This window comes from Pan troglodytes, chromosome 2, assembly GCF_028858775.2.
Source record: "Pan troglodytes isolate AG18354 chromosome 2, NHGRI_mPanTro3-v2.0_pri, whole genome shotgun sequence".
NCBI lineage: Eukaryota > Metazoa > Chordata > Mammalia > Primates > Hominidae > Pan > Pan troglodytes.
This window is the reverse complement of record NC_086015.1, coordinates 39,656,583-39,684,361: the sequence shown is the minus strand read 5'-3', so window position 1 is coordinate 39,684,361 and position 27,779 is coordinate 39,656,583. Positions and strand designations below refer to the sequence as shown.

Genomic DNA, 27,779 nt, shown 5'->3' with positions numbered 1-27,779 from the left:
ACACATTTTGATTCTGCAGATATTTTTAGAGTGTCCATGTATAGCACTTTGCTCAGAACTTTCCACTTACTTTACATTTTTACTTCAAAAACAAGCTCTCATAATTTCATGAGAGTTTTACGATCTTGTTATCATATTAAAAAAAGCTTAGGCCGCTTATGATCTTGTTATCATATTAAAAAAAAAAGCTTAGGCCAAGGGCAATGCTGTTGTCCTTTATATTTATCTACATAAAGGCCACATAAAACCTAAGACTCTGTTCTTCTTCTAGTCCTGTATTCTTTCCAAGTTGCTTTTGTGCATATGTAGACAGACATAAATATAAACCAAGACACACTTATATTAAACTCAGGTATTCTGAGTTAGGGTGGTCCACTCAGCTTTTAACTTTTAAAATCATTCCTTTAAGATCTGCAAATTCATTGGCCTCCAAAGGAGCGAAAAGTTTGTTTCTTTCAGTGACCTAACATTTTTCATGTAATTCGAATGTTGGAGAAGTCTCATTTGAATTAGGTTACACACACACAAAATAGCAGGTGGGCTAAGTCACTCAGAGTATGCAAGTGACACTCCTCTGAAGCCCCTCCCTGAATGCCAGATCAGGCCACATAGCAGCCTGGAGTCGGTTCCAGCTCAGAGAACAGAGCAGCAGCTGCTGGGAGTTGGCAGCAGACCAAGTCTCAGCTGTATTCTTGGCCTTCTGCCTCCTCCAGGCACTTACCAGGGGCGCGTGACCAAGGAAACAGCTGAGCCCCCACCTCAAAGAGGAAACGCAACCGCCACAGCCCCCGCCGCCACCTGCTCCGGAGCCAAACAACCAACAAATTCCTGCTCAATTCGAAGGGGTAAAGCGGACTGCTGATTCACTCCTAGGAACGCCCGGGCTGTTTCCACTGAGGATAGAGGCATAGCTTAACAGGAATGGGACGTCATCGTGAACGCTCTGGCAGAGCCACCTGGGGACTTGAAGTTGCAGGGTATCAGAAATGATAGAATAGCAGTTACCGGAGTCTAGGGATCGTGGGAGGGATGATGGAGAGAGTCTGGTCAACAGGTACAAAGTTACACTCAGGAGGAAAAAGTTCTGTTCTAGAAATTGCTCTATAGGGTAACTACAGTTAACAATATTGTATTGCATATTTCCAAATAGCGAGAAGAGAGGATTTTTAATGTTCTCACCACAAAGAAATGACAAATATTTGAGGTGATGGATATGCTAATTACTCTGATTCGATCATTACACAATGAATACATGTGTTGAAATACCACATTATACCCCATAAATATGTACGTGTCAACTAAAAACAAAATCAAACTTTAAAGAATAGTTTAGATGTTCAAGTCACAGGGTTCTATTAAGATTTCAAACATTGCTTTAGATATTGTCTGCAAGCTTTTTTGAAGATACTCCTTTCTTAAACAGAAATTTTGATTTTCGCTTTATAGTGGGCTGAAAATTTGCCAAGAACACGGACGACTGGACAGTTCACTTTCATTTGCAACAATTTCCAAGAGGACCCTCGGTTACACAGCATAATTACCAAACTAAAGCAAACATGTTAAATGCCCTGCACCTTTTTTTGAGATGCCAAGTATGGCCTTCTTGGGTGCCATGAAGCAGTAAGATAGCCTCAGGCATCAGCACACATTCCAGGTCCAAATCCAATTCCCACGGCCCAGCAGGCAAGCTGGGACAGTGGAAATGCGAGTATATGGCCCAGCATTACTCCGGAGGACTGTGGGGGTGAGCGTGCCACTTCCCAGAACCGTGGCTCTGACAGCTTCAACTGCACTCACGTCAGTGCTATTAAGAGATGTTCCTAACTTCAAACATTGTGAAATCTCACCCCGCTCCGAGGACACATCCCTCCAGATCTGTCTCCGATCAACACGGGAGGCTGTGCTTTGTGCTATTAAAAATTTCTCTGGAACAAGAAGGGCAAAATGCTGATGCTTCATGATGCATACATGGGGGTTTGTTACACAATTATCTCCATTTTGTGCACATTTAAAAAATTTCCATAATAAAAAGTTCAAAGTATAAAAATTTGTCTGGGGATTAAATCATTGTCAAATGCAAGAACTATGTGCCCAGACTGGGCTTCAGTCCAGGTGGGAGAGACTCTGATTTGTAGGTGATTGATTGTTATTTCCAAGGAGAATGTTAGGGGTTTAAAAACCGTATAGATCACAGCTTTTTTGAAAAAACTGACCCAAATCGAGTGAAGGCTTTTCTCCCTAGCAGCAATACACAATTTTTATTCAATTCTGGGTTAAGCATTTAGATACGTCTGCTCTAGGCATCATGAAGTTTCTGTTATTTTTTTTAAATTTGTACAAATTTATAGGGTACATGAGAAATGCTACTACATGCATACAACTCATAGTGATAAAGTCAGAGTATTTAGGGTGTCCATCGCCTGAGTACAGTATCTTTTTGTTAAATATAGTCACCCTACTCTGTTATCAAACATTGAATCTATTCCTTCTATCTTGCTGTATGTTTGTACCCTTTAATCAACTTCTCTTCATCCTTTCTTCCCCATGCCACTCACCCTTCCCAGCCTCTGTTATCTATCTTTTTACTCTCTGTCTCCATGTGATCAAAATTTTTAGCTCCCAGATACAAGTGAGAATATGCAATCTTTGTTAATTTTTTTTACCCTTCTGGTAGATTTCACTTGGTGGACACAATTCTCCCTTCAAGGTCTTGTTGCCTCTTGTTGAACTGTCTCTGCTGCAGAGAGCTGCACTACCTCAAGCACACTCTTTCCTGGAATAATCCATATCCAATAATTCAATAACTGATCAAGAGGGTACTAGAAGCCCTGAGATCTCAACCCTTTGTGGGACTCTCTGAAGGTCATTCCAGTGGCAGAGCTTTCTGCAGGATCAGCAGAGGCTGTCCTCATCCTCTGGCCTGAACTGCAGCTCACCTTCTCTCTCTGCCCAGTCCTGCTCCCCTCCCTGTCCCTCTGTGGGGTTGGTCCCAAGAACTCTCCTTAGTAAACATCCTGCACACTTAACTCTATCTCAGAGTATGCTTTCCAGAAACCTACCTGCAACATCACATGACATCCTTTCAGAAGGGTTGAAAATGCTTTGCAGTAGTGATAAAACCCAGGTTAAGAATCACCATTTTGCTTTAAGCCATTGTTAGCTCCTCTTAATCACCTCTCTAATACCTGGCACCTCATCACTGCTCCAAATCTTGCAATATTTATAAAAGTATTAAAGCTACATACAATACGCACATGTATGCCAATTGGTACTGCTAAGTTGGTTTATATGGGACCACATATTTAATGCTTAAAAATAAACCACACACACTATGATTCTTTCCAATGGTGTGAATTATCTTCTACACCTGAAATCTCATCCTATTTTGACCTTTAACTCTCAGAGGCCACTATAATGCTACATAATTCTCTAATCTCAAATCCAAAGTATGTCTACTTGTGAACACCTCCGAAAATTATATCCTCAAACTTAATTTTAAAATCACCAATAGCTAACACCAGGCCTGACACATAATAGGCATTCAAGATACTATGATTACAAATTAGTTAGTGCCCATGAAGTGTTTCAAAACTTTTACAAAGTATCTCATTTATTACCTCACAACCAGAAACAGGTATGTCACTGTCTCCTTTATACACATGGAACAACTAAAATTCAGTAAGGTCAAGGAACTTGCCCAAGGTAACACAATAAATACAAAGGCATCCACTGTGCCTCACTCTCTCTCCAGGAAATATGTATTATTGTTGCCTACAAAAGTACTCTTTTGAGAGATGAGGCAGGACATAAAAAGGTCAATGAGAATTGAATACTGTTGATTTTTTGAATTTTATAGCCGGTCATAAGAAATTTATAAGTGTTCTGATTTCCTTATGCTGTATTTATTTTCAAGTTTCTATACTCCATGCAGAGAATGTATACTAGCAGTTCAAAGATTCTAATAAAGGAGCTGCCTAAATAATTATAGCAGCAACTAACACTTACAGCATGTTTCTATGTGCTGAGCAGTATTCCATGACTTTTACTGGTAAAGACTGACAGAGTCACTTTATCTCTTTTCCTCTTTTTGTCCCATTGTTCGCCATTTCTCCTTGTGGATATGCCTGGAGGAGGTGAAGTTTTAACAGCACAAATTCACCATTCTCACGATATAGCTCAATAACTGATTTTCATACTATGACAATGAATCAATGAGAGAATATTAAATTATATTCTGTATTTGATGTTTTACAAGGCTGAGATTTGTATTTAAATTGGTCAAAGTAAAGCACTCGCTCTCCTGGAGGGTCCAGTTTCAATTGTACAGGTAATCCATGCATATGTGATCGTGTGTGTAATTAGGCCTTGTTATGCCAGTGAAGTTGATAAACTATTATTTACCCAGCTCCTACTAGGTGTAAAAAAGTCTGCTAAAAATTGTGAGATGCAAAGATAGATTTAGCCCTGTACCTGCCTTTAAGAAATTTATAATCTGCTAAAAACAAGGAGTTACTCAATTTAGCTTTCCAACTACATATTTTCTTTGTTTTTCAGTAAGTATGCTAAGCTGTGAATTCCAAATGAGTCATTATAGGATTGTTCACTAATTTTCAAGATAAAGGGTTAAATTAGACTAATTCATTATTTAGGGAAAAAAACCCACAACTATCTCCCATCCAGTAAGATAAAGAGAGTAGTACCCCACAAAAAAGAATAGAAGCATTTACTCAAAATCCTCAGTCAAAAGTTAGTCATTCTCCTTACTGATAATTACCCATCAAGAATCTGATAATTATCCCCCAAGAAGTGAACTTTGAGAATGAAGTTAGTCATTATCTTAACCTCTTGTTACACACACTTGAGAGTTAGAAGCAACCTTCCTCTGTCTTTCCTTGAGAGTTCAAGTATTGCTCTCCTTTTCCAGACCTTTCTCCAAGGATGGCACAGAAGAGATTTCGAGGGCAAAGACTATAGCCAATAGCAAGGATAGTTTGAAGGGGCAAAAAGTGAGGTGCACTTTTATGGTGTATGTGCGGATAAGGGGGTGGAAGCAGAGTAAGAGTTTGGCCTGCTCACATCTGGAAGGATGGGGCCAGAGGCAGAAGCTGAGGCTAAGAACAAATTCAAAGAAATGCAGGAGAGCAAGAGGTCCTCTGGTGGCTGGGCCGATCATTTATAGATACCATCTTGTGTTTTATTCAGAATTGGGAATAGACCAGCCCCCTGTGTTCTCCTGGAGGAAATGGAAAGAACCATGTAAATGCAGATATTTAAAAGATTTTTCAGTAATTTAGAAGTGATACCTCATGATTATTTATTAAACCACCTCTTGCATTGCTCTAGGTCAAAAAGGGGAAAGAAGTCAAGGTCCAAAAGCTGAGAATCCCTGAGAAGGATGCCAGGAAGGCTTGTCAGGGCTAGAACATTGATCTGTCCCTTGGCAAAGCCTCTCATGCTCTCCCTATGCCAGCAGATGGTGCAATGCACACCTGTGACTCTTGTCATAAAACAGCTCTCTGATGTTTTTATTACAAGAACTTATGTGACTCTTTACACACCCAGGTGTCATTGTGGACCAATGTCTTTTGACTGAGCTGCTCCTGAACAATATAGTGCTTTTGGTATAAAACAGGAAGCCCCTCCATCAGTCAGAACAACACACCAGCCACCTTTATTCTCTAAAGGTTTTCTCCTTTTGAGAAACTCATCTTACAACATGTGATGAATTACTGCTTTAAACTTGTATATTAACCAACAAAATGAGATTCAACCCTTTACTAACAAATCTCCTAGCTCTCTACCACCCACTTTTCATGATCTGTTCCTCCTCTGTGTTCACCTTGATGTCTCCAACAGGCTACACACCTGCACTCCAGCACTTATCCTAGGGCCTTGAAATTATATGAGAGTCAGGCTGTAAGTTCACCAAGGGCAGGGATTGTGCTTCGTTTATCTCTGGGTCTCTAGGACCCGCCAAGATGTCTAGAATACAATAGGAAATGAATGCATGTTTCTAAAAATGTAAATGTCTTCTATAAATGTCTTCTAATCATCTAAACCCAGAAAGGTGTATTAATTTTTCAATTGCTTAAAATATTAACTATTTATATTATATTCATATTATCATATTTTAAAATGTGTTTTGAAGGCATAAATTTAACCAAAAAATCTGAGCTTGTGTGCTGTGTCTACATGAAGAACACAAGTGTTTGTGGACTCTGTGTGCATTCACAAGCATGTATGTATGTGTGCTGGGACGTAATGTAAAAAGTATTTCTTAAAATGGGTCTGTGTAAAAAATGTTGCAAGAATAGATGACATCGTGTTTTCATATCTATTTGAAGAAAAACTTGCAATATACATAGCTCATGTCTTGATTATCACAGTCAGCAAGAGAGAATATGTGCTGTGTGGGGTTCCCGCTGTGAAATCCAAACATTATCTGTGAAATTCAAAGACTTTATCATTTAAATATGAGGATTGATGCATCTGATGAAGATAGAGCATCTTAGTTAAAACAAACAAATGATTATCTTGGACAACAGTGTAAACAAGACCCTAATTCATGAAGCTGCTAATTGCTCTTCCCAGCTGCAGAAGATTGGCCTGCACTCCATCTCTCACTACTCACACTGTGAGTAACATTTGTACACTCTCTCCTGAAATTCAGCACAGCACAGGTCCAGCCTTACACATCAGAGCCTGGGGGCCAAAAAGGGGTCAGTTCAGAAAAGAACCTAAAAGGCAGCTCCTTAAAGGAATTAAGTGCTTCATTTTATAGACATGTATTTACTTCTATGGCTGTGCTGGCATTAAGATCATATTTAAATTACTTTATTTCCTCACAAGGCTTATGGGTATGTCATCAGGAGAAAAACCTTGGCACCAGTCTTTGTAACCAAGAGAAATTGATATTGCATATCATTTTTAGATTTTGAAAGTAAATCTAAAAATTGGTACCTGGATAACGATCATCACAAACTCCCAGAGTTGTTCATATTTAATTCCACTTAAATACAGATATCTTAACTCATAGCAAGCAGATAATAGGTATCATGTTTTCATACATTATTTCATGTACAAAATGCCAAAAAGAACACTTTACACATAGTGTTTTTAATCCTCACTACAACGAATCATTCACTCATGGAGGGAAGAAGAAAGAAAGAGAAAGAAAGAAAACGGTTCAGAAAGGATAAAATTCCCTGCCCAAAGTCAAACTGCATAAAAATTATTCAAACACAGTTCTCAAAAACCCATGCTTTTTCCACTGCCTGCCATCACCATGCCCAATCTATGAGGCTGGAATGTGTTCACCAAGAAGGGAATGCAAGACTCACCTATATAATCATGGGTACTGATTAAAGAAAGATGCCAAACCATGTAAAAACTCTATCTTTTATCACAAGAGAGTATTATTCCAGTTATCACTATCCAGAAATGTGCAATTACTTTTTATCAGTAATGTTGCTTCAGATATCCCACTAACATACAAAAGTGCATACTCAACATTTGATTCTCTAGTAATCTTAAAACTGAGAATCAAATTAACTATAGAAGCCCCTGTTACTGTAGAGTGGATGCACGACCACTGGTCCAAGGCCCAAATGTTGTCATATCTGGGAGAGCTATTTCTAAGGTTTATGGAGCCTCACCTCTACCACCATGCTAGGATTCAGGCTTGGAGATTACTTTGAGGAATGAAGCAGACCAGAGGCTGTTGGAACCTCAACCCACAGCTGCCTTTAGGACTAAGTCAACTGAGACTATCTGCATAGACTCTGAAGCTGGACATCAAGGGCTTGAAGACTGACTCCACCACTGACTCTGAGCAAGTTACCAAATGTGTTTCTGCCTCAGTTTTCTCATCTGAAAATGCAAATAATAAGGGTCCCTACCTCAAAAGTGGCTGAGAGGATTAAGCACATTAATATACATAAAGTACTCAGAAAAGTACTTCACATAGAGTTGCCATTATAAATGTATTAGCTATTAACTCGTTCACTGAGAGAAACATATGCATTTATTCAACAGATGTTTATTGATATCACCTGATCAGATCCCTGGCTAGAATTAAACTGCCAGTTCTTCTGGAGACCTGATCTTCCAGACATTTCTAGCGACCTTAGTGTCTTTAAAAATTATAGCTACTTCAGAATGGTATGGGCTTCCTTCAGAAGCCACTGGGCTCTTTAAGTTGTGAATGGATGGCAATTTCTGAGGGCGTGTACATATATGTGGGAGGTAACTGGATGAAAGTTCTAGGGCTGTCAGTTTTTCACAGTTAGTCTAAATGAGAGGAATAAACATGTCCATGAAAATCATTTTTAAAGCAGCAAAGTTTACAGGAAAGGATTCTAAGAAAAACACCGAATGAGAAAATAGGGGAAGGGTACCAGGGGTAACACAGTTAAGGACTATGTCAGTCAGATTTTTCCAAATTCCAAAATTTGCCTAGGATCTCTGCCTGGAAAAAATGGAATTAGTACCATTTTTGAAGAATGATTCTCATAGAGATCATATCTTCTTATCTATTTTGTTTGAAATAAAGCATATTTTATTTATATAAATTGATACTTTTACCTCATATAACTGCAAATTCAGTTACTTGATGTAACTAAATGGTAGTGTAATTCTGCCTTTTTTAATTTTAAAATTATTATACAGTAAATTTGACTTTTTTAGGGGCTGTATGGTTTCATTAATTTTAACACTTGTATAAATTTATATAACCACCATCACTATCAGGCTACAGAACAGTTCTAGTTTCTTAACTTCCTCATACGACCCCTTTACAGTGACACCCCTCCCTTTGTCATATCTCCTAGCAGTCACCAATCTGCCCTTTGTCATGATAGTTTTATCATTTTGACATGTGATATAAATGGGATCATACAGTCTGCAATGTCTTGAGATTGGCTTCTTTCACTCAGAATAATTCCCTTGAGACCCATCCAAACTATTGTGTCGATTAGTAATTCACTCCTTTTTACTGCTGAGCAATATTCCACTCTATGGATGTATTGCAGTTTATCCACCTTCTAAAGGACATTTGAGCTGTTCCTAGTTTGGGGCAATTAAAATAAAGTTGTTATAAATCTTTGTCTTCACATTTTTGTGTTGACAGTTTTAACCTCTAATGCTCACCAATTTTTATTTTAAAATTTTCCTTGATTTTTAGAATATCCAGTCTTGTGGATTAGGGGATTATTATTATATCTCAGTGGATTTTGTAATCCTACACTGGAAACTCTTAGTACACACAATCTTAGAGAGAAATTTGTATTCAATAGTCATTCAAAACAGAGACTGCGTAACTCTGTCTAGTGGAATCTACTATCCTCATCTACTCCTTTAAAAATATGTTTTAAAAATAATTTTTAAATGAAAGTAAATTCAAAGTTATTCTAAGATTAGTTTGTTTTGAAATTTTATAATATTCCTTTGTTTTTAGATTATAAAATCTCAATCATGCAAATTCTACATTCTGGCAAAAAGTTTTATGTTTTAGATCAGTGGTTGTCAAATTCTGGTTCATGTACTGGCAACATCAACATCACTAAGAACTTGTTAGAAATGCATATACTTGGGCCCCATCACAGACCTGCTGAATCCAAAAATTCTGTATTTCAATAAACCTTCAGGTGATTCTCATGTATATGATGTTTTGAGAACTACTGCTTCAGAAATAACTCTCCTATGTGATAAAGAAGGAGGGCCACCATCTGAGATTTCCCCTTGAGATGACATAAGAAAACTCACATTTACTTCCTTCTGTAATGGTATTCACTTAAGGAATAGGATGGCTCATTTGTGTTAAAATATGGGCCCTGAATCACCAATTGGCATTTAAAAGACATACAGTACAGCTCATTTTAGTCACTGGGGCAGAGCTATGAAATCAAAATCTAAAGTGTACAGAAACCCCTGAGTCCTCATTTGAAACAATAAATTCATCATCTTACTCTCTATTAATATCTTGCCATTTCATCAGCTGTGACGTGCAGAGAAGAGGGGTACAGGCAAGTTTCCACTCTTCATTGATTCTCTTCTATTATCCTAGCCTTAATGGGATATTGTTTATTAGCAATGAAAAAAGTGAATTCAGAAAGAAAAAAAGTAGAAAATAAGCTAGCCTGGAGCACCCCATCAGTCATAATAATAAAGATTATTCTTTTTATAATAAGAAATCTCAAATATATACATATATAAATGTATATATCAATATACACACATATATATTTATCAAAGAGTATGCACATTTATTTTCTGTTATCTCTGCAGAAATATTTCTCAAAAGCAAAATAAAGTTTATTCCCTTGTCATGGGTTAAAACTTACCGGAGTAAACCTAGCTAATGCATATGATGAATTAGGTTAAGAAGTTTGTAGCAATATGTTTTATGTACATAATGTAAAATATATTGATATAAAATAAATCCTTATATTTACCTATAAATATTATTTCTAAGATTTTCCATTTCATCAAGTTAGGTAAATGGGAAAACAAAGAAAATTATTTTGGTTGTTAGTTTACTTCAGGTCATAAAATAAGATTAAATATTTAATAAAAATTAAGCATTGTCTTTAAATTTCTCTTTCCAAATGTTTTAACAAAGTCACTACCTTTGACAAATAATTAATAAACATGTTTATTATACCTACTATGCTTAACTTTTATTTAATGGTAAGGCTGAAACATCTGTTATCCTCACCACTTCCTTTATCTGAGAAACTGACTCCTTGAGGGTAGAAAGATAAAAAGGCCACCCTGATCCTGCACATCTGCTAAAAGCAACCGTCACCCTCTGCCAACAAACACTGAAAGCACAGTCAAGGAATGAGCGTGTGCATTCCAGGTGTTTGGTTCGCTTGGCAGAAAACAAATTGAGGACAAACAATCTGAGAAGAAAGCTCACATGGGCTAATTCTTATATAAGTTTTTCAGAAGATAATTGCAGGAGAAACGTATTAGTTAGAAAGGATAATTTCATGCTTAATATCGGTAAATTCCATACCTTTGTCTATCTGGTGTTACTTCTCCCCCATGGGGCAGAAGACAGGTTGTGAATAAATAATGTAGTGCCTTTCCCTGAGTTTACAGAGGAATATCTTAGAGCACGTATTTGAAGAGCAAGGTAATATGCCTTAACTGTAAACAATCACAAAAGAGTAACTTCAAACATGCACTTAAAAGCTCAAACCATGTGAATCCAATAGGAAAAAAAATGAAAATGCAATTTTCCTTTAAACTTCACTCATCACTTAATATGCATCTTTAAAACCATTTTTCATCTATTTTATCACCATTTATTTTGTGAAAAAATAATATTTTCTCGTAATCACTTACTCCAAGGCATCTATTTGTTCTTAAGTGTGAATCATTGGGTCCCCTAAAGAAACCTCACTGCTTCAAATTAAGATGGGTGGTGAGTGCAAATATGGATTTAGATATGCCATAGTATTTTTTCCTTATTTTTTTACTTAATTATATAATATATCTTGTTGACACTTTATAAAAGCCAATGCTATAGAATCTGACAACCCTCCAAATTTATTTTACTTTTCTTTTCCAGTTATTCATGGACTGATACAATATTTGTGACTCAAACCACAACTTTACAGTATTTTCAAAACAAATATTGATATACATACCATTTCAGTGTACATATTCTTAGAAGTTTCAATGTTTTAATGGATAGTCAGTACATGTAGAGAAAGCAGGAACAAGCTGTCATTTCTATTATGTGGCAAGTATTTTATACGTAACTCATGAAGAAAATATTAAACTCACAATGGTTAATTTACTTGGCTAGGTGAGTAAGAGGCAGAGATGGAGTTCAAATTTAGATCACCATGATGTCAAACCTACCCCCTTCCTATGACACCGGGGGAAAGTGTGTCCCAAAGATATGTAAAATCAGGAGCTGATAGTCCATGGCATCATTCGTGCCATAAACGGCAACCACAAGTATAGATCTGTGAAGCATGCAGACAAATTTCCGTGCACTTTGCGGCAGTTTCAAAAATTAATTTCCATGGCCTTCTTTGCCATGGCTTCACTATACCCACTTCCCTTAGCTCCTGATTCTTAGTTAGATGATACCGAGATGAGATAATTGAATTATCTGTTTTGTGCGGCCATTACATATTACAGGGTAATTCATATTACAAATAAAAAAATTAAGGATGAAATATACTTCTTTCATTCTTCCTTCAACAAGAATCCCTAAATATATCATAACAGAGATAATGTCACTGCTATGACCACAGCCAAAAAGCAGATAGGTATGGACATTACATAGGCACACAAAGTCCCTTTCACACAGGAGGGAGTTTATAAATATCAGGTAACATTTATAGTACAAGACAATAAAACAAATTATTTATTTGAAATCACAATGCCACATGTAGCTTTTGATCAAACATGATCCAAAGGTAAACTCAAAATCAGTAGAAGAATACTGATTTTTCACTTATCACTGTCCCTGTGCCTTCAGCAAATAATACTCACAAGGCTACAGAAATCTTGGATTTCTATACAGATAAGAATTTTTGCCTGGAGAAACAAGGTAATTCAGAGTGCAGAAAGAGCAAGCCAAGTGAAGTAATTCCCGCAGAGCAGAACAAATGGCACAAATGACCTAATCAATACAGAAATAAGTACAGATTTCCTCCACAAATGGCCACATGGTAGCTTCCCTAACAAGTTCAGAAAAACATCACACTCCTTTCATGTAGATCTTCTTTACCATGTATCGATGTACCTCATCAGGAATACCTACATTTTAGCTGTCAATTCAATATATTAGGTAAGTTTACCCAGTAAAATATATAAGCCCATTCAAGTTTGTAGGTCTGCTTCTGTCTCAATGCTGTCAATGCCTTGGCTAACAGTGCAAACCGTTTGATCTCTGCTTAAGCCTAAGGATCCAATCAATAAATGATGAAAAAAGTGATATCTCCTCATCCTTTCTTAAAACATAAAAAACAATCTATTTTCACAGCTAGATCAAAACAATGAGGTAATGTTTTCAGTGATTTTTAGAAAAATTGATTTTAGAACTCTCTTCTCTTGCTAGATCCTTTGGGCAAATCTTTTATTATACAAATGGCCTTCTGCTGGATATAACCATTGGTTTTATCTGCAAAGTGAACAAGTCACAAGTTTACTGTAATTTTATTTGAAATCATTCTTAGTTCTTAGATAACAGTCCCAAATTGCTCCTGGAAGGATGCTAAGACTAAACTCTCTACAGTATTACTGGACAAATCTAGGAGACCTCTGTGAATCACCACCAGAACTACAATCTTACCCAAAGCTGAGTCACATTAGTAGATTATAAAATACTGCATGGAATTTTGTGTACACATAGAATTCTGAATCACCTATGAATACCCAAATCTCTTTTTCAAAGTCTCTACTGCCCATCCAAGCTTATAAAAGGTCAAATCCTGCTGTCTGTGCAAGGAGTGCCTTCTAGAAACAATGACCTGCACTCTATGTGTTCACAGATGGCCTCTCCTCACAGAACCATTGACGTGGAAGCATTCATCATATAGAGTATAGCTGTGTTGAAAACGGATTCCAATTATGCCTGAACAAAATACCCAAGATAACTGCCACATCATGAAAACATTCTCAACACTGGGAGGGGTTTTATGGGGATGCTTTAATTATGTGAGGCCTATGCAATCAAGAAAAAATAGTGATAAGGACATAAGAAACTCCAAAACTATGATCACCAGAAAAAAATGAGTACCAAGAAATGAGGTAAGAAGTTTATATTTAATTCTTAGAACAATCCCCTTTTAGAAATGAAACAGCTGAGGTTTAGAAAGCTTAAGAAACTCTCTACTAAGTTGCAGAGTTGGATCTGAGCCCAGGTCTGGGAACCCAGATTCTCTTTTCTTAACCAACTATTCTTGATAAGAGCACCTTCTAAAAATTTCACTCCTGTTGGGTAGCATTAGTGCTTACTTTCAGGGCTAAAGAACAAAGCATAGTTAACATTTATGAACAAGCCAATAAAAATGGATGCATGAATATTATACAAAAAAGTGTCATTAAATAATGGAAATTATAAACTGGAAGAGATCTTAGATATCATCTGGCATAATCCTGTTGCTTACAGGTAATTTCAAAAAGTAGGTTCTTTCTCAGTATTTCAGAGCAAGGTATTTGAACAAGAGGCAGGTCAGAGGCAATATATATTTCTCCAGACATCTCTCTGCCTCCAAATATCTAAATTGTTTTTGCTGCCAATGAAAAAATAATGCATCTTTTTCTTTAAAAAAAGATTATCCTTCGGATGACCTACAGATCAAATCTTTTATTCCTCTGTGGTTTTCCTACAGAACTATTTAAATTTCATCTTCCTCTGATCACAGGCACTATTTTTAATTTATTAAGGATTAACAGATTTTATAATATTTTATAATTTTTTTCTGAAATAATTTTCCTGTTTCCTTTCTCAAACACACAAATGTGGAATCTCACAACAAATTCAAAGAATAACTTGTCTTTTGATAAATCTAATTTTTAATTCTAAATACGTAGGCTGGTTCATGTATTTTCTATACTTTACTCTGATCAGGTACCTTAAACTGTGGATTCAGTTCACAATCCCAATGTAATTTCAACCATTTACTTGCAGCCCTGGTAACTAATACAGTAAATGTATGATTTAATGGGATTGAAAAAGAGAATATGACTGGCTCATACTAATTTCATATACATTTGTCTTGGTTGATGGTGTTTTTTCTTGTTGGAGAGCAACCTAAATGTTGGTTTTACTTTGTGGCCTATTACCACCAACAGAACTTTCCTCTCCACCAAAGCTTCTCAGTGGTGCTCACTCTTCCATGTTTGTTTTCTGGAAACAATATTTTTCTACCCTCAAAGTGTATGCTCTAGGGATTACCTAATTAACTTTATTAGTAAAGAAAGATTTTTCTAATTTGTTGGAATTAATTCATATTACTTTATCATCCAAGATATTGTCTACCTATCACTTTGGATTTTTGTGAAACTCTCAATTACTCAATTCATTGTTTAGAAAAGTTAAAATGCATTCATCTCATCCAAGTGCCTATAAAATCCTACACATCAAGTTTTCCCAAGTATTTAGCCTGAGACACAATACATAGAAAACTTCAATAAATACTTGAAAAATAAGAATGAATAAATGAGTGATGGTAATGATATCTGATGCAAAGACAAGCCTTGTTAGCCGTCACCCAAGAACTCAGCTGGCTACTTAACTTGGCTTCTATGGAAGTTCCCTTACTTTGAAACAATGTGTTCTCGAATGTATTTTGCTGGCTTCCTGATGAGAATATCAACGGTGTCAAAATCTATTGCTTTCTACATGTTTCTAAAGCCTGCCACAGTCTCAGAGAAGATAACGTGTTCCTCTTCTCTCTAAGTTAAGGTATAAGGTTTTGTTTTTTGTTTGTGCGTGTGTGTGTGTTTAAAGTGGATGGGTGAATGGAAGTTCATTCCAACAACATTACACTTAGCATTTCTTAAAATGTTGGAAACAAATTAAGAAAGCAAACTCATTTCATTTGTAATCATCTGGACCCCTTCCTTTCAAACAAGATTATTTTTATAGATCGGGTAAAACGTTTAATTCAGTTCTCAATGGTCCAGTTGGATTAAATGATTTTCTATTTAACTCTGGTTAATCCTGTCATTTTTCCAAAGTAGCAGGAAGAGAAGAGCTTCCTATAGCTTGGTGGCACCTGTTCTGCTTAAAGCAGGAGGGGGGTCTGAAAGTCTCCAATTTGTTAATATTCTCTTCTCCCTTTGTCCCTCACCCCTGCCTTCTAATTCAGCACTGCCTACTTGCTTAGTTCTTCGGAGGAGTGAATTCCTTCCGCACATGCTGGGTGTCCTTCACCATGGTTAATCTCTCCAAAGGCACACATCCAGTAAAGATGGGTTGCCTTTAGCTCTGTGTAACAATGATTTGGAAATATTTGTAAACGTGCTTTTGCCTCATTCTTTCTTCCAAGACCATATTAACTGAGTGTTAATGAATTCCCTCCCACTTATATGCAAAAGTAATGTTTGTAGTCAGTTTAAGCAGATTGAACTTTTAGGAGCCTTGTTATTCCCATAAAATCCCTACTCATTGTCTGAGATCTGAGAAAGAAACTATTTTGTAAGAACCAAAATAATAGCTAGTGCAGTTACAATTCTACATATAAGGGCAGGTTTTTGTCCTCTCAAAAAAATGAATATCAAATCTGCTTAAGCTGAAACTTTAGGGAAAAAATACAATTAAAACCTTATTTAGAGTAGGTTTTAAATTCTGAGTATCAGTAGAAAGGTCAATTTTTAATTCAACAAACTTTGATTAAATATCTGCCACATGCAAGCACTATACTAGCCAAGAACTGCTAAGGACAATGAAAAATGGACTGGGAAATAGGCCTTTTGTTTGTGTATTTAATGTAAGTTAGTTAAATGACTTGTGCGTAAGCATGTCGACCCTAGCAATATATATGTATCCATATATGAACAAAATATATCTACACTTTCCTTGTTTTTGTTTTCCAACAAATATTTGGATAGCAAAGAAATATAAATTTATTCTCTGACACCTTCTGATAAATTTTATTGGATAAATAGTTGATTAGGCTATTCCCCAGAAGAATGCTGACATCCGTTTTATAATAGGAAATAAAATGCAATTATCTGATGGATTTACTGCTTTGTATAGCTCACCTTCTCCTGTGTTGAATACTATCTGTGGCTCTCAATTTTTTGATAGGGGAACCAATTGTTTAAACCTCAGTTACGAGAGAAGTCTTTCCCTCCTCTGGCCATGTTCACAGAGGCACAGTGCTGACTCATTTCAGCAAAAGTAATGCAGATACTTTAGGATCAGAGGCCAGATCAGCGGCCCTGTCCAAACAGCTCACTCAGTGCTTGGAGACAGGAAGCTGAAGCCTTCTGTGGTAGTGCCAAGGACCCCTTGGTGAGGCCAAAGCTCCATTTGCTTTGTTGCAGAATAGAAAAATGTTTCTCTCATGTCACCTCAAATATGTTGTTAGTCCCAGCTCCCATCCACTAGTGCAGGATTTTAGGTTTTTCCTTCATGGATTCATTCCAGTTGTTTCCTATTCAATGATTTGGTTGTTTATTCACCCCATTTAAATGGTAGAAATTACACAACTAAAATGTTCTAGAGAAATAATACCCATATGTTAACGTTTTAGAGAACTGAATTAGACCATTTCTTCCCTTACAAACTGGCAGAAGATTATGGCCTTGTCAAGCATCATGTTCCTTATGCAATGAACACTTCTGAGATTAGTTACTACCTTGGCTTGGCCTTCAATATTTCATAGCACAGAAAGAGTCAAGCATCACCAATTTTAACCATCAGAAACATTATGGGATAGCAATGAAGGAGAGCTGTATTCAAAATTACCAAAATATTTTTTTTTCTTAAATGGAGGTGGGGATCCTTAAATGTAAGAAAAGTAAATCTCTTTCTGAACTTTTTATGTGAAAGAAAAGTGGTTTCTTTTAAGTGAATAATATCCATGTGTCAAGTGCTTTGTTTCTGCTTTGATCCTGCAAGGTAGGTCTTATTCCCACCTTATAAATGAGAAAGTTGAAGCAATGAGGAATTAACTAAGTTGCCAAAGTCACACAACTAGCAAGTTGTTGAGTTGGGACCAGTGTTACTATACAACTTCAACTGTAGAAACTGTGAAGCACAGAGAGGTTTAGAGCTTTGGCCATAGTCACACTATTTACTCAGACCCAGAAACCAAACACCAGTACCACGCACCAATTCATGTGGTGAATTGCATATTTATGAAGGTAAGTCACAGAAAATGCGATTCAGATACACCACTTTTAGCCCTTATTTCCCTGGACCTTTCATTTTAATCCTAATTTTGTGCATTTCTCTAACCTGTAGAATCTCGTGGAGGGCCATGCGCCTCCTTGGTAAAGCCTTCCTTCATTGCTTACAGCTCATTTACCTGCTCCCTCTCAGATAAGCTACTAGCCTACCTTTGGTATACAACCTCTCTATTACTTTTAATCTGAATTTCAATCAGAAGCTCCACTGAATTCAAAACATCTCTGTCTACAGCTTCCCACATTATATCAGACAAATAACACAGGCATTACAATTATTTCTGAAATAAAATAATTTCCCTATTAGAGGGATATTTGTATTCTTATCCTGGAAGATGTGTAAGTTTGTTGCAATATACACATTCTATCACATTAGCTATGTATACTCTCCTAACTCTCGATGATGACAAAACACTAAAACACTAAGTTATCCATAGTTCTGGCTGAAGACAACAATTATAATGATAATTAAAGATTAAGGCATTCAGTTGTCAGAGTGCTTAACAATGCTAAGGGTAAGCAGATAGCTGCAGCATGTGTATGCAACATGATTATATGCTAGATTAACTTATCATTCCAGAACACTGTTAGTGATTACGTGAAAATTTCAGTGTTGGAGAGAAATTTGAATCTCCACACAAAAAAGTGTTGTGACCAAAGTTAAATGACACGGGAGTGAAAAAAATGATGAATCATTAATACCAGCTAGTTCTTTGCTGTGAAATTTTTGAATTTAGTACAATGCCAGTTGTTTGACAATCTCCAAAATTTCTTACAACATCAGCATATCTAAGTAAATTTAAAATAAACAAAATATAAACAAAGTCATCAAAGAGTGTTAGCTTGATCATTCCTATAGGCCAGATATATGAAGTAGTCCAATATGACTGCAGAATCTTAACAATTAATTAATTTGGCAGAATTTAATAGCAATTTTAATACAGTTATGTGCCACATTGGCTTAAAGAATCATGATTTGACTAAAAACCTTAATCTTCTTTCTTTAAACAAAGAAAATAAAGTCCCATATTTTCAACCAAAAGCTTCTTTACACCCATTTAAAAATTGTTTTAAAGAAGGATTGAGTAGTTAAAGCTTACAAATGCTGCAGAATTCTTGATTCTGTCACATACTCACATCAAATCTACTTGTTTTCTGTCCAAAAGCTCTTTGATGATTAAATCAAATCTGATGCCAGCAACGCTGGGATTTCCACCAAAGTTACATAGATATTAACAAGCAAAATGCTAAGAAAAACATGTAAATGCAGAGTATAGTTTTTTTTATCTCTCTATGTTAGAACTTTTTGTGAGGACTTTAGCTTGCAGTTTTAGAAACATACAAAAAGCTGAAAAATAAATTTGTTAGTCTTCCATTTTTCCATTGAATTTATGGGCAAATAAAATTTAAACAATTACGAGGAGTCATTGAATTTCGGTGAGTTGACACGCTCTTCCTTCACCCTCTATTGACCAGTGGCTCAATTTTTCTAGGTCTATGTAACAGTAGTGAGATAATCTGAAAGCAACTTGAATCACTGAACATTTAGATGATAGCTAGGCCTTCTGATTTACGTGTCAAAGGATATTTTATCACAATTCATAGGACCATAAAACTTTTAGAAATTGATGTTCAATTTTGTTCTTTAAAGATGTTGAAATTTTTTACCTCACTTGTTGTTTCTCAATTTCAACTAGACCAAAATATATCAACATGGATAAACTATTTTTTTTTTAGTGTATGATCCAATAGACTAGAATGTTCTGAATGAGTATTGTATCTTAGCAATTAAAAGGAAATCTGCTAAGTATATGAAAACCACTTCTCTTGTTTCTGTTTCCCTAGAGAGAGTTCTTGTTCTTATCTCAAGTATTTAGTGTATAATAAAGAAGCAACCAAGGATAACACAAATGTAAAAGAATGCTTATCCATTATTAAGAGTTCCAGCACTGAATTTGGAACTAGTTAGTTCTTTTAAATGTCCCTACCACAAGGAATTATTTCCTAACTTGTGTGGGTATCAGTGAGAGATGACTAGGCTTATCTAGGTAGATATGCTTTGTGAATTTGTTTCCAATGAAAAAGCTGCAGAAAAAAAGATCATATATTACACTTTACAATTCTTCATAGAAACATTACCCATAATATACCAGAAAACTCTAGAAAATTCGCTGGAATATTTGAAATAAAAAGTGACGTAATTGTTTTCTTGTTAAAAATTTTGAATCTTTCCCTTAAACTAAAAACAAATTTTATTTGCAATTATCTTAAAACCAATGTTTACAGAAGGGATTTTGTTAACAAAATCTTAATATTTTGTGTGTTATTCATAATGGATTTCTAATTTAAGAATTGTATCATCTTGAAGTAGTGTGAAGTGTGAGAATGTAGTAAAAGGCCTGTTTTTAGAGGGGATAATTATTAGTGGACACTTGCCCTCTTTATCTGGATAAAAAGAAATGATTTTCTTTTGCTAGATAACAGGAACAATTATAATGTATATTACTTTTAAAATGTATGAATTTACGACTGATAAATAATTATAAATATATTCCTTGAATGAGACACTTTTGGACTAATGCTTCTAATGCTTCAACATTTTAATGTCACAATTACAATTGTATCCTAATATATATCACTTTATTACAAAACGTATACAAAAATCTTCTAAACCTGTCACATTGAAAGGTATATTAAATGGGGGTTATACAACTGCCAAAAGACATTTCTTTGGGCAAAGCATGTAAACATATTTAAAAATATTGATCTACTGTGACCATGGACAGTGATTAACATTCTCTCCACCTGGCAATTCCAGGATCTATACTGGTGACTAAAAAACAGGAGCATAATATGATGCTAAGGATTCAGTCTGAAAGTAGAGAGCAATCTGATGCATTCAAACAAACCCCTTTGTTTTTGCAATATCCCCTCCATTGTCTTGATGTAATTATTTCAATTCACTTTTTTGGTTTGCTGCATAGCTATTTCTCAAAGCACAGATATGTCTCGGTAAGTTTAGAGAAAGGTGCGTTCAAAATGTTATATGAGCATGTCATGCCTAAAGAAAATATCTTCAGACCACAGAAGATTTTGAGACTATAAGATAACAATGTTACCAGACATTTAAAAACTGCTGAATGAACCAGATATTCTTTCTCATGCACTTTATTCTTAATGAAACATATTATGTATATAATTTAAATACTTCATATCTCAGCTCATATCTAATCCTCATAGATCATTGGTTATGATATAAATACAAGTAACATGTACTTCAATATCTAGGGCCAAAATTAATCCAAGATGAGCAAAATTAATTAAATTATAAGACTAAGGCACTACAAATAATCAATTTATTAGAACTTGGCATAAAGCTACCTAAAGGAAACTAACACTCAGAAGAAAAGACACCCTAAGCAAACAAATCTAGTTACAGATACATCTTGTTAATATTTTCTGTTTCCTTCAACAGTCCTTCAGCATTTGCTTACATTGCTGCTTGAAATTCATTTATCATATTTAACATAAAATGCTAGAATAAAAAATAAAATGCAAGTCCACAGAAATGTAGAGCTTCTAGAATCATAAAGATCCTTTGTCTAAAGAAAGGAAGTATATGTTTTACAAATGCATCATCGCTGACTTAAAATATATTCAGAACTTTCCAGGTGATATAATATATTTTTAAGGAAGTCAATTCTTTTTGTGATTAGAGATTCACAAATTTCTAAATAGGCTACTACCATGTGATACCAGTTAGAATGATGCCAGTACTTACCATAAGAAGAAATGGCTTTCATTGTCGACATCACCTTTAAGCCCCACATTCTCTCCTAACCTTGTCACAAAGCAGATCTGAATTAAACTGACTTATATACAAATGATTAATTTGCAATTTCCAACCTTATGGACTTCAAACTGTCTCCTCACACTAATGAGAATTCTCAATCATATTCACTTCTGGCTACCTTGTATATTGTGTCTTCAGTGGCTGACTCATTCTACACTCTACTTATGTAGCTTATCATTATCTTGTCCACAGACAAAATAGACATTGAATTCCGATGAGGATGCCCACTGATTTGAGAAGCTTGAGAAAGGTATCAGCATTGTGGTCCAAAAGGCATGACCACTAAGGGAAATACTTTAGCCAGTGTGAATTGTTTTCCTCCTCTAGAACTAAGTCAAAAAGACAAACAAACAAAAAATCACAGTAACTCATTGTGATGTATTTTCCTTAGTAGTTTATTTCTGGGGATTATTTTTCATAGGAATTGGCAAAAATCCAGATCAACTTTGCACATTGTTCTAACAGCTTCATTTAAAAATTATATGACTAACTTCCCCATTTAATAGAAACTGCTTACTTTCTCTTATGTTTATTAACCTTGAAACTACTTAAGCATTTTGTCTAATTAGCTTTACTCTGAACAAAAGAATAACCTGATTATAGTATGTTGTTAATATGAAAATCAACACAAGACCTTTCTGATTGAACATTCTCACTTTCTACCTCAAGACAGGTGTTCTGCATATATGCAAATGTTGCAGACAGATGGCTTCTTGCATTGTACACACTATAATGTTAAGATACTTTGCCCTTTATTGTAACATTACAAAGTTACCAGTGCTGCCTCTGCTACTTATATTTTTAAAATATTTAGCCTTCAGTAAGATAATCTGTAGGGCTTATCTTAATTCTAAGGAGAGAAAACACCCCAAATATTCTATCAAGTCCAATCAAAACTTCCTGCTTCTCTTAGTTGTGACAATTCTGGACCTAGACTCCAAGTTCATAAAAGAAAATGAAGCAATTCGCAAGGCAGAGCTTCAGGTTATTGTAGTATCTTAGAAGCATGTTAGTTGTTTTATTCACAGAATGTTTTACAAGCTCCAAACCTTTCACCTAACAATATTTTAGGAATTTGAAATTATTTCTCTACTTCTCACCACCCAAGAATATGACAGCTTGTATTAAAAATAGTCTGCATGCAGGAACTCCCTGGTTAGTATGTCCCTCAAGTTTTAAAAACTCAAATTATTGAGTCTTCTTTCTAAGAACTAGTGAAGAGGTTTACGAAAACACCTATTGAACTATTCATGTATAATTCTCTAACAAAAATCCATATTTCCATTCATACGATATATTAGGACTTAATTAAAATTACCATATCCAATGGTCAGCCTTTACCTTTCCAAATATCCTTGTCCAGTATCCATAACCATGCACTGCTCTGTCTTCCCTCATGCTTCTTTTATTGCTGAGTGAGGCGCTCGCTCCTTCATTAAATAGCATTAAAAATAGACTGCACAGAACTCCCCAGTGGAGCATGCTCTAACACGGCTAATACCACAGTTCTCAAGGTAACCATACTCAACTGGGATCTAAGAGGGAAAGTCACTGGGAGATCAGCAATTTGCAAATCTAATAGCACATACAATTCTGTCTTGGTCTGAGCTAAATACTGCAAAGGACAAATCAGCATGTAGTGAAATTAAGTCACTGAGGAAGTGAAAGTCAGTTTCTTTAGCTGTATAAGTTTATTTAAATATACGTCCTCTAAACAAAGTACTCTGTTTAATAGGCACTTTTTCTAAAGTAACTTAGTTATTTTAATTATTGAATGGCATAAATCATGCCCGGAGAGGATAAATTTAAAACATGAATGCATAGCAATCCACGTATCTTAAACATTTCATTTAAACAAAATCAAAATACTATTGATAAGCAAGTGTAGTAATCAATTATGTTTCCATATCTTTTGTAATGAGGAAGCATATTCCTCAAAGCATATACCCAAACTCACTCTCCAGAAAATTTACAAATATTCTGTCAAAGTGATGAAAAGCAGAATGTTATAACAAAGGAAATATAGGATCAAACACAAATACATACCTTGAAAACCCACATACACTTGAAAAGAGTGTATTCATAAGCTCTCACATGCAATTCACATTAGAAATGCAGCAGAAGTAATTACTGCCAAGATAGTAGATTACTCGGCTATTTGAACAAAACATAGATAGAGCTCTTGGCTTCCAAATGACTGTCTTTCATGAAAATGACATTAACTAAAATCTTATTAAGATATTTAAGCCCTGTGGTAATACATACACAAAGGATCAAAGGAGTAGGTGTATTTATCTAAAAGTGTGTCAAAGGTTTTCTGATTTTTAACAAATGAAAAATGATTTCCTGTCATCTCCACTTCTCTGTTTACTTAAAACAATCATAGCAGTTTTTATCTCCAAAGTAGATGAGGAGGGGTTAGGAATCATTTGAATTTATTCTGCATTTGAATGAAATCTTATACAGATTCATTTCAACTTTGGGGAATGTCCTTCTTGTTTTGAGAGGCTGAGTGTCATACTGGTAGAAAATCAAACATCAAAAAACTTAAAGAAATCAAAGATTAAAATCAATATCTGTACTCTAAACACATTCTTAGGAAAATGATTTCTACCAGCCTTTTATATTTCTTAACTGCCCACCCCTATAACTTTCAATTCTCTCCTTGTTTTTTCTTTTAGGCTTGGATTCTGTCCTTATCCTACATCTTCAGGAGGTGATCAGGTAGCAAACCTGAATAGCTGACAGCAACCACATCCACCTCAGCTATATTTCTATGCATAAACATTGAATGAGTTAATTCCTATTCCTAAGAAACTTTCTAAACACCTGCCTAATTCACCTCAATTCTACCACCATATCTACAACCTGAGACAGAAAAGAGTAAATTGGCGATTGCAATGAAGCACAGATTTCATGCATGTAAAAATAAAACTGAACATCTTTTCTATTCTTCCCCTTGAGCCCTTTGGGACCTAGGACCCCAATCCTTCCAGGACAACAAACAGAGTATAACTTTCTACCTCTTCAATAGGTCTCTTTCAAAAAGAGCATTGCAAACTTTCTACCATAAAGCCTATACAAATCACTGTAGACTTCTCTGATGAAAATCATCGCCAACTTCCAGCTTTCCATTTCTGTCTTTTCTGGGGGAAGGAGCGTCCATCCCTCCTTGACGAAACATAAAAAACACAATACATGTATAACAACATCAGCTTTCTACAAACACGAAGAAGAAATACAGACAAGAAATAATTCAAAAGAAACAGACAGATATATGGCAGAAAGAAAGAAGGAATTCTAAAAATCCACAAAAGGCGTGCAATGTTCACGTCGGAAGACCTTGATTATTACCTTGATCGAACTGTGGATATCCCCCCTGCGTCTTGGTGCCTTGATTGGTTTGATTTAGTTTTGGATTTTATTAATATTATTGTTTCTCAATGATTGATTTGGCTGGATTTGTTTGTTTTGGCTTTTGGCTTGGCTTTTGTTGTTGTTGTTGTTGGGTTTGTTTGTTTGTTTTGTTTTTGGTCGATTTATTTAACTGCTAGTAAAAGGAGCTTTCTGCAGTGTCGGCTGGGATCCCACACAGCTGTGGCAGCCAGGGCTGCGGCGGCGGCTCGGTCGCGGCTTGCGTCCCCGCTGCCCCTGCTGCTGCTGGTCTCTGCTCCGGACGCGCTCAGAAGGTGCCACCGCCGCCTTCTCTGCCCAGCTGGCCGCAGGGAGTGAACGCGCCCCCGCCTCCTGTCTGCTCTTCTGTCCGTCTGCACGTCTGTCAGTCCGACCGTCTGTGGGTCCGACTAGCAGCTCGGCGCGGGATTCTCGCTTTCCTGCGCTCTGCTCTCAAAGCTGCCACTCTCGCAGGCTGCCAGTCTGTGCGCTGGTCTGTCCGTCCGTCCGAATCCCTCCGTCCCACCAGCAATGCAGCGTCCCTCTTCCGGTCTTCTGTGCCCACAGTCCTCTCCCACTCTGTGCCCCTGGCCGCTTCGCTCGGTAAGAGGAGGGCGTGTGGAGGGAGGGAGCACGCGAGTGTTGCTGTCTATCTTTCTGTGTGCCTCTCCCTGCCTACTTAATGCTCTCGCTCTCTGCGTTCTGGTCTCCCTCTCTCAGGCTGTCTGACTGCTCCCACCTGTCCGTAGCTCTGCCAGTCCCACCCCTAGCCAGCCAGCCTCGGTCGATCCCTCGGTCCCGTTCCTCCCGCTTGGCCGCCTCCGTCGTCTGCCCCTCCGCCGGTCCGTGCCCTCCCACGCGGCTGGCACTGCCGCCGGGGGCGGCGCCCGGCTCCTCCCCGCAGCTCGGGATGCGTCCGGTCCCCGCCCGGGCTGAGGGCAACGCGCGTGTTGCACGTGGCTCCACAGCTGCTCTGGCCGGAGACCCCGGGCCCCAGACCCGCCACACCCGGGAGGTGGCCGCAGCCGGACGCCTGCCAGCGTCGCCGCCTCTGCGCCACTGGGAGCATCCAGAACTGGCCCATCCAGAGTGATGGCACCTGCTGGGTGCGCCGGGCGCCCGCGGTACCACTCATTCCCTGGGCCGTTCTCCGCCAGCCCTAAGGCTGGAGACAAAGCGCATGAGCCACGCGCAGCAGCGTGAGCATCATTAATCAGAAAGAAAACTGGCACGTTGCCCCCTGCCCCGCCACACCGCCTCCCTGCTCCCAGCCAGCAGGCATGTATTCTCTCTTGTCCCCCGTGCCCAGGCCCTCCAGCGTACCCGTCTGGGGGGCGCCCCTGGACTCCTGGGGACTCTTGACGAAGCCTTGCTCCACTCCCTCCACCGCTCACTCTCCAGGCCAACTCTGCAGAGACAATCCCACAATAACAACACCTCGCCCCACCCTAATGAATCCGTAGCCTCAGCGCTCTTGGAGATTCTTTGCTTTGAGCAAGACTGAAAGTCCGAGCGTGCAGCACCAAGTGTACTCCCTGTGGGTGACTGCCCAGACCGCTGCCCACCTGATCGCTGATTTGGAATCACAGAGGTACCACAGAAACCTGGGCAGGGTAGGACCTGGGGAAGGAACAGAGTTGACACCTGAAGAAATAAAAGCCTTGATTTTACCGCTTGTTCTAGAGATGCACTATTTTTATTGTCTGTAATTCATTGTTTTTTTCATTGTCTCGGAGCACTCACTAACACACTACAAGGAAGGAAAAAAAAAAAAAAAAAAGGAAAAGGCGTAGTGAAGGAGAGTGAATAAATTTCCGAAATTCCACCTACTCCTTCTGAGTGAATGTAGAGCCTACTTTTCCAACATTATAGGTCACCAGCCAAGATATACCACTCTAGCTTTCTGCTCCCAGCTGAGAGCAAGGCATTCGATTCTGGGCTTCTTTGCAAGGTTGTTATTAATGTGCAGCAAAATTATAGTTGTACACTCACACATGGAATTGCCAAAGCTCATTTTGACTATATCCAGCAATTCAGCTTCTAAAATGTAGACACTGAATAACTGTGTATCTGGCGAAATGAACGCCCCATCCCACAATAAACTGAAGAGGAGAAAATCAACCTTTACCAGTTGTAATTAGTAACCCCATGAATAGACAACAAACAAATAACTAGCATAAAACATGTTATGAAATTTTCCACATCCTTTTAGTTTCACTTATTGACACCCAACCATAATGACAGAGATTACAAACAGATTTATTAACATAAATGCCTTTGCATTATTATAGAAATGTGATTTCTACAGCTATGGCCGTGTTCATATACGCTAAGATATTGATTATAAATCTCAAATAAATGATATGTGTACTTCTAGAAACTACTATAAAAATGGAATGAGGTTGTACCGACCCTTGATGAGTAGGTAATTATTTTCCAACTATTTGAAATTGTCTCCCTTGGTGTTCAGCTCTCACTAGAATAAGAATGAATCTGCTGTATGAGGTTTCAGGCAAACCAAACCCAAATAATTCAAAACTGTTACTTTGATCTACATCCTGATCATTTCCACATAGTCATCTCCAGAAGTGCTTTTTTACAAGTATTTTCTCCTTCCTTCCAAACATACAAAATTTAAAGGAAAATTATG

General features: G+C 37.1%; 1 protein-coding gene and 1 long non-coding RNA gene across 35 annotated transcripts in view; one reads left to right on the top strand and one right to left on the bottom strand.

Annotated features, from left to right (window-relative positions):
- ARPP21 (cAMP regulated phosphoprotein 21) overlaps nucleotides 1–26,654 on the bottom strand; it is a 155,716-nt gene extending 129,062 nt beyond the window's left edge. For 22 of the 34 annotated variants that reach the window (XR_008546951.2, XM_009445121.5, XM_054680497.2 and 19 more), the window contains exon 1: nucleotides 25,091–25,284. The gene's annotated coding sequence lies outside the window, so the exon portion shown is untranslated. The other 12 variants (XM_054680508.2, XM_054680512.2, XM_054680519.2 and 9 more) reach the window with 7 other exon arrangements.
- On the top strand, nucleotides 622–2,047 carry LOC107970602 (uncharacterized). The gene is made up of 2 exons (XR_001713238.3): nucleotides 622–845; nucleotides 1,447–2,047. It is a non-coding gene; the product is annotated as an uncharacterized LOC107970602 (long non-coding RNA).
- Nucleotides 26,655–27,779: the final 1,125 nt, after the last annotated feature.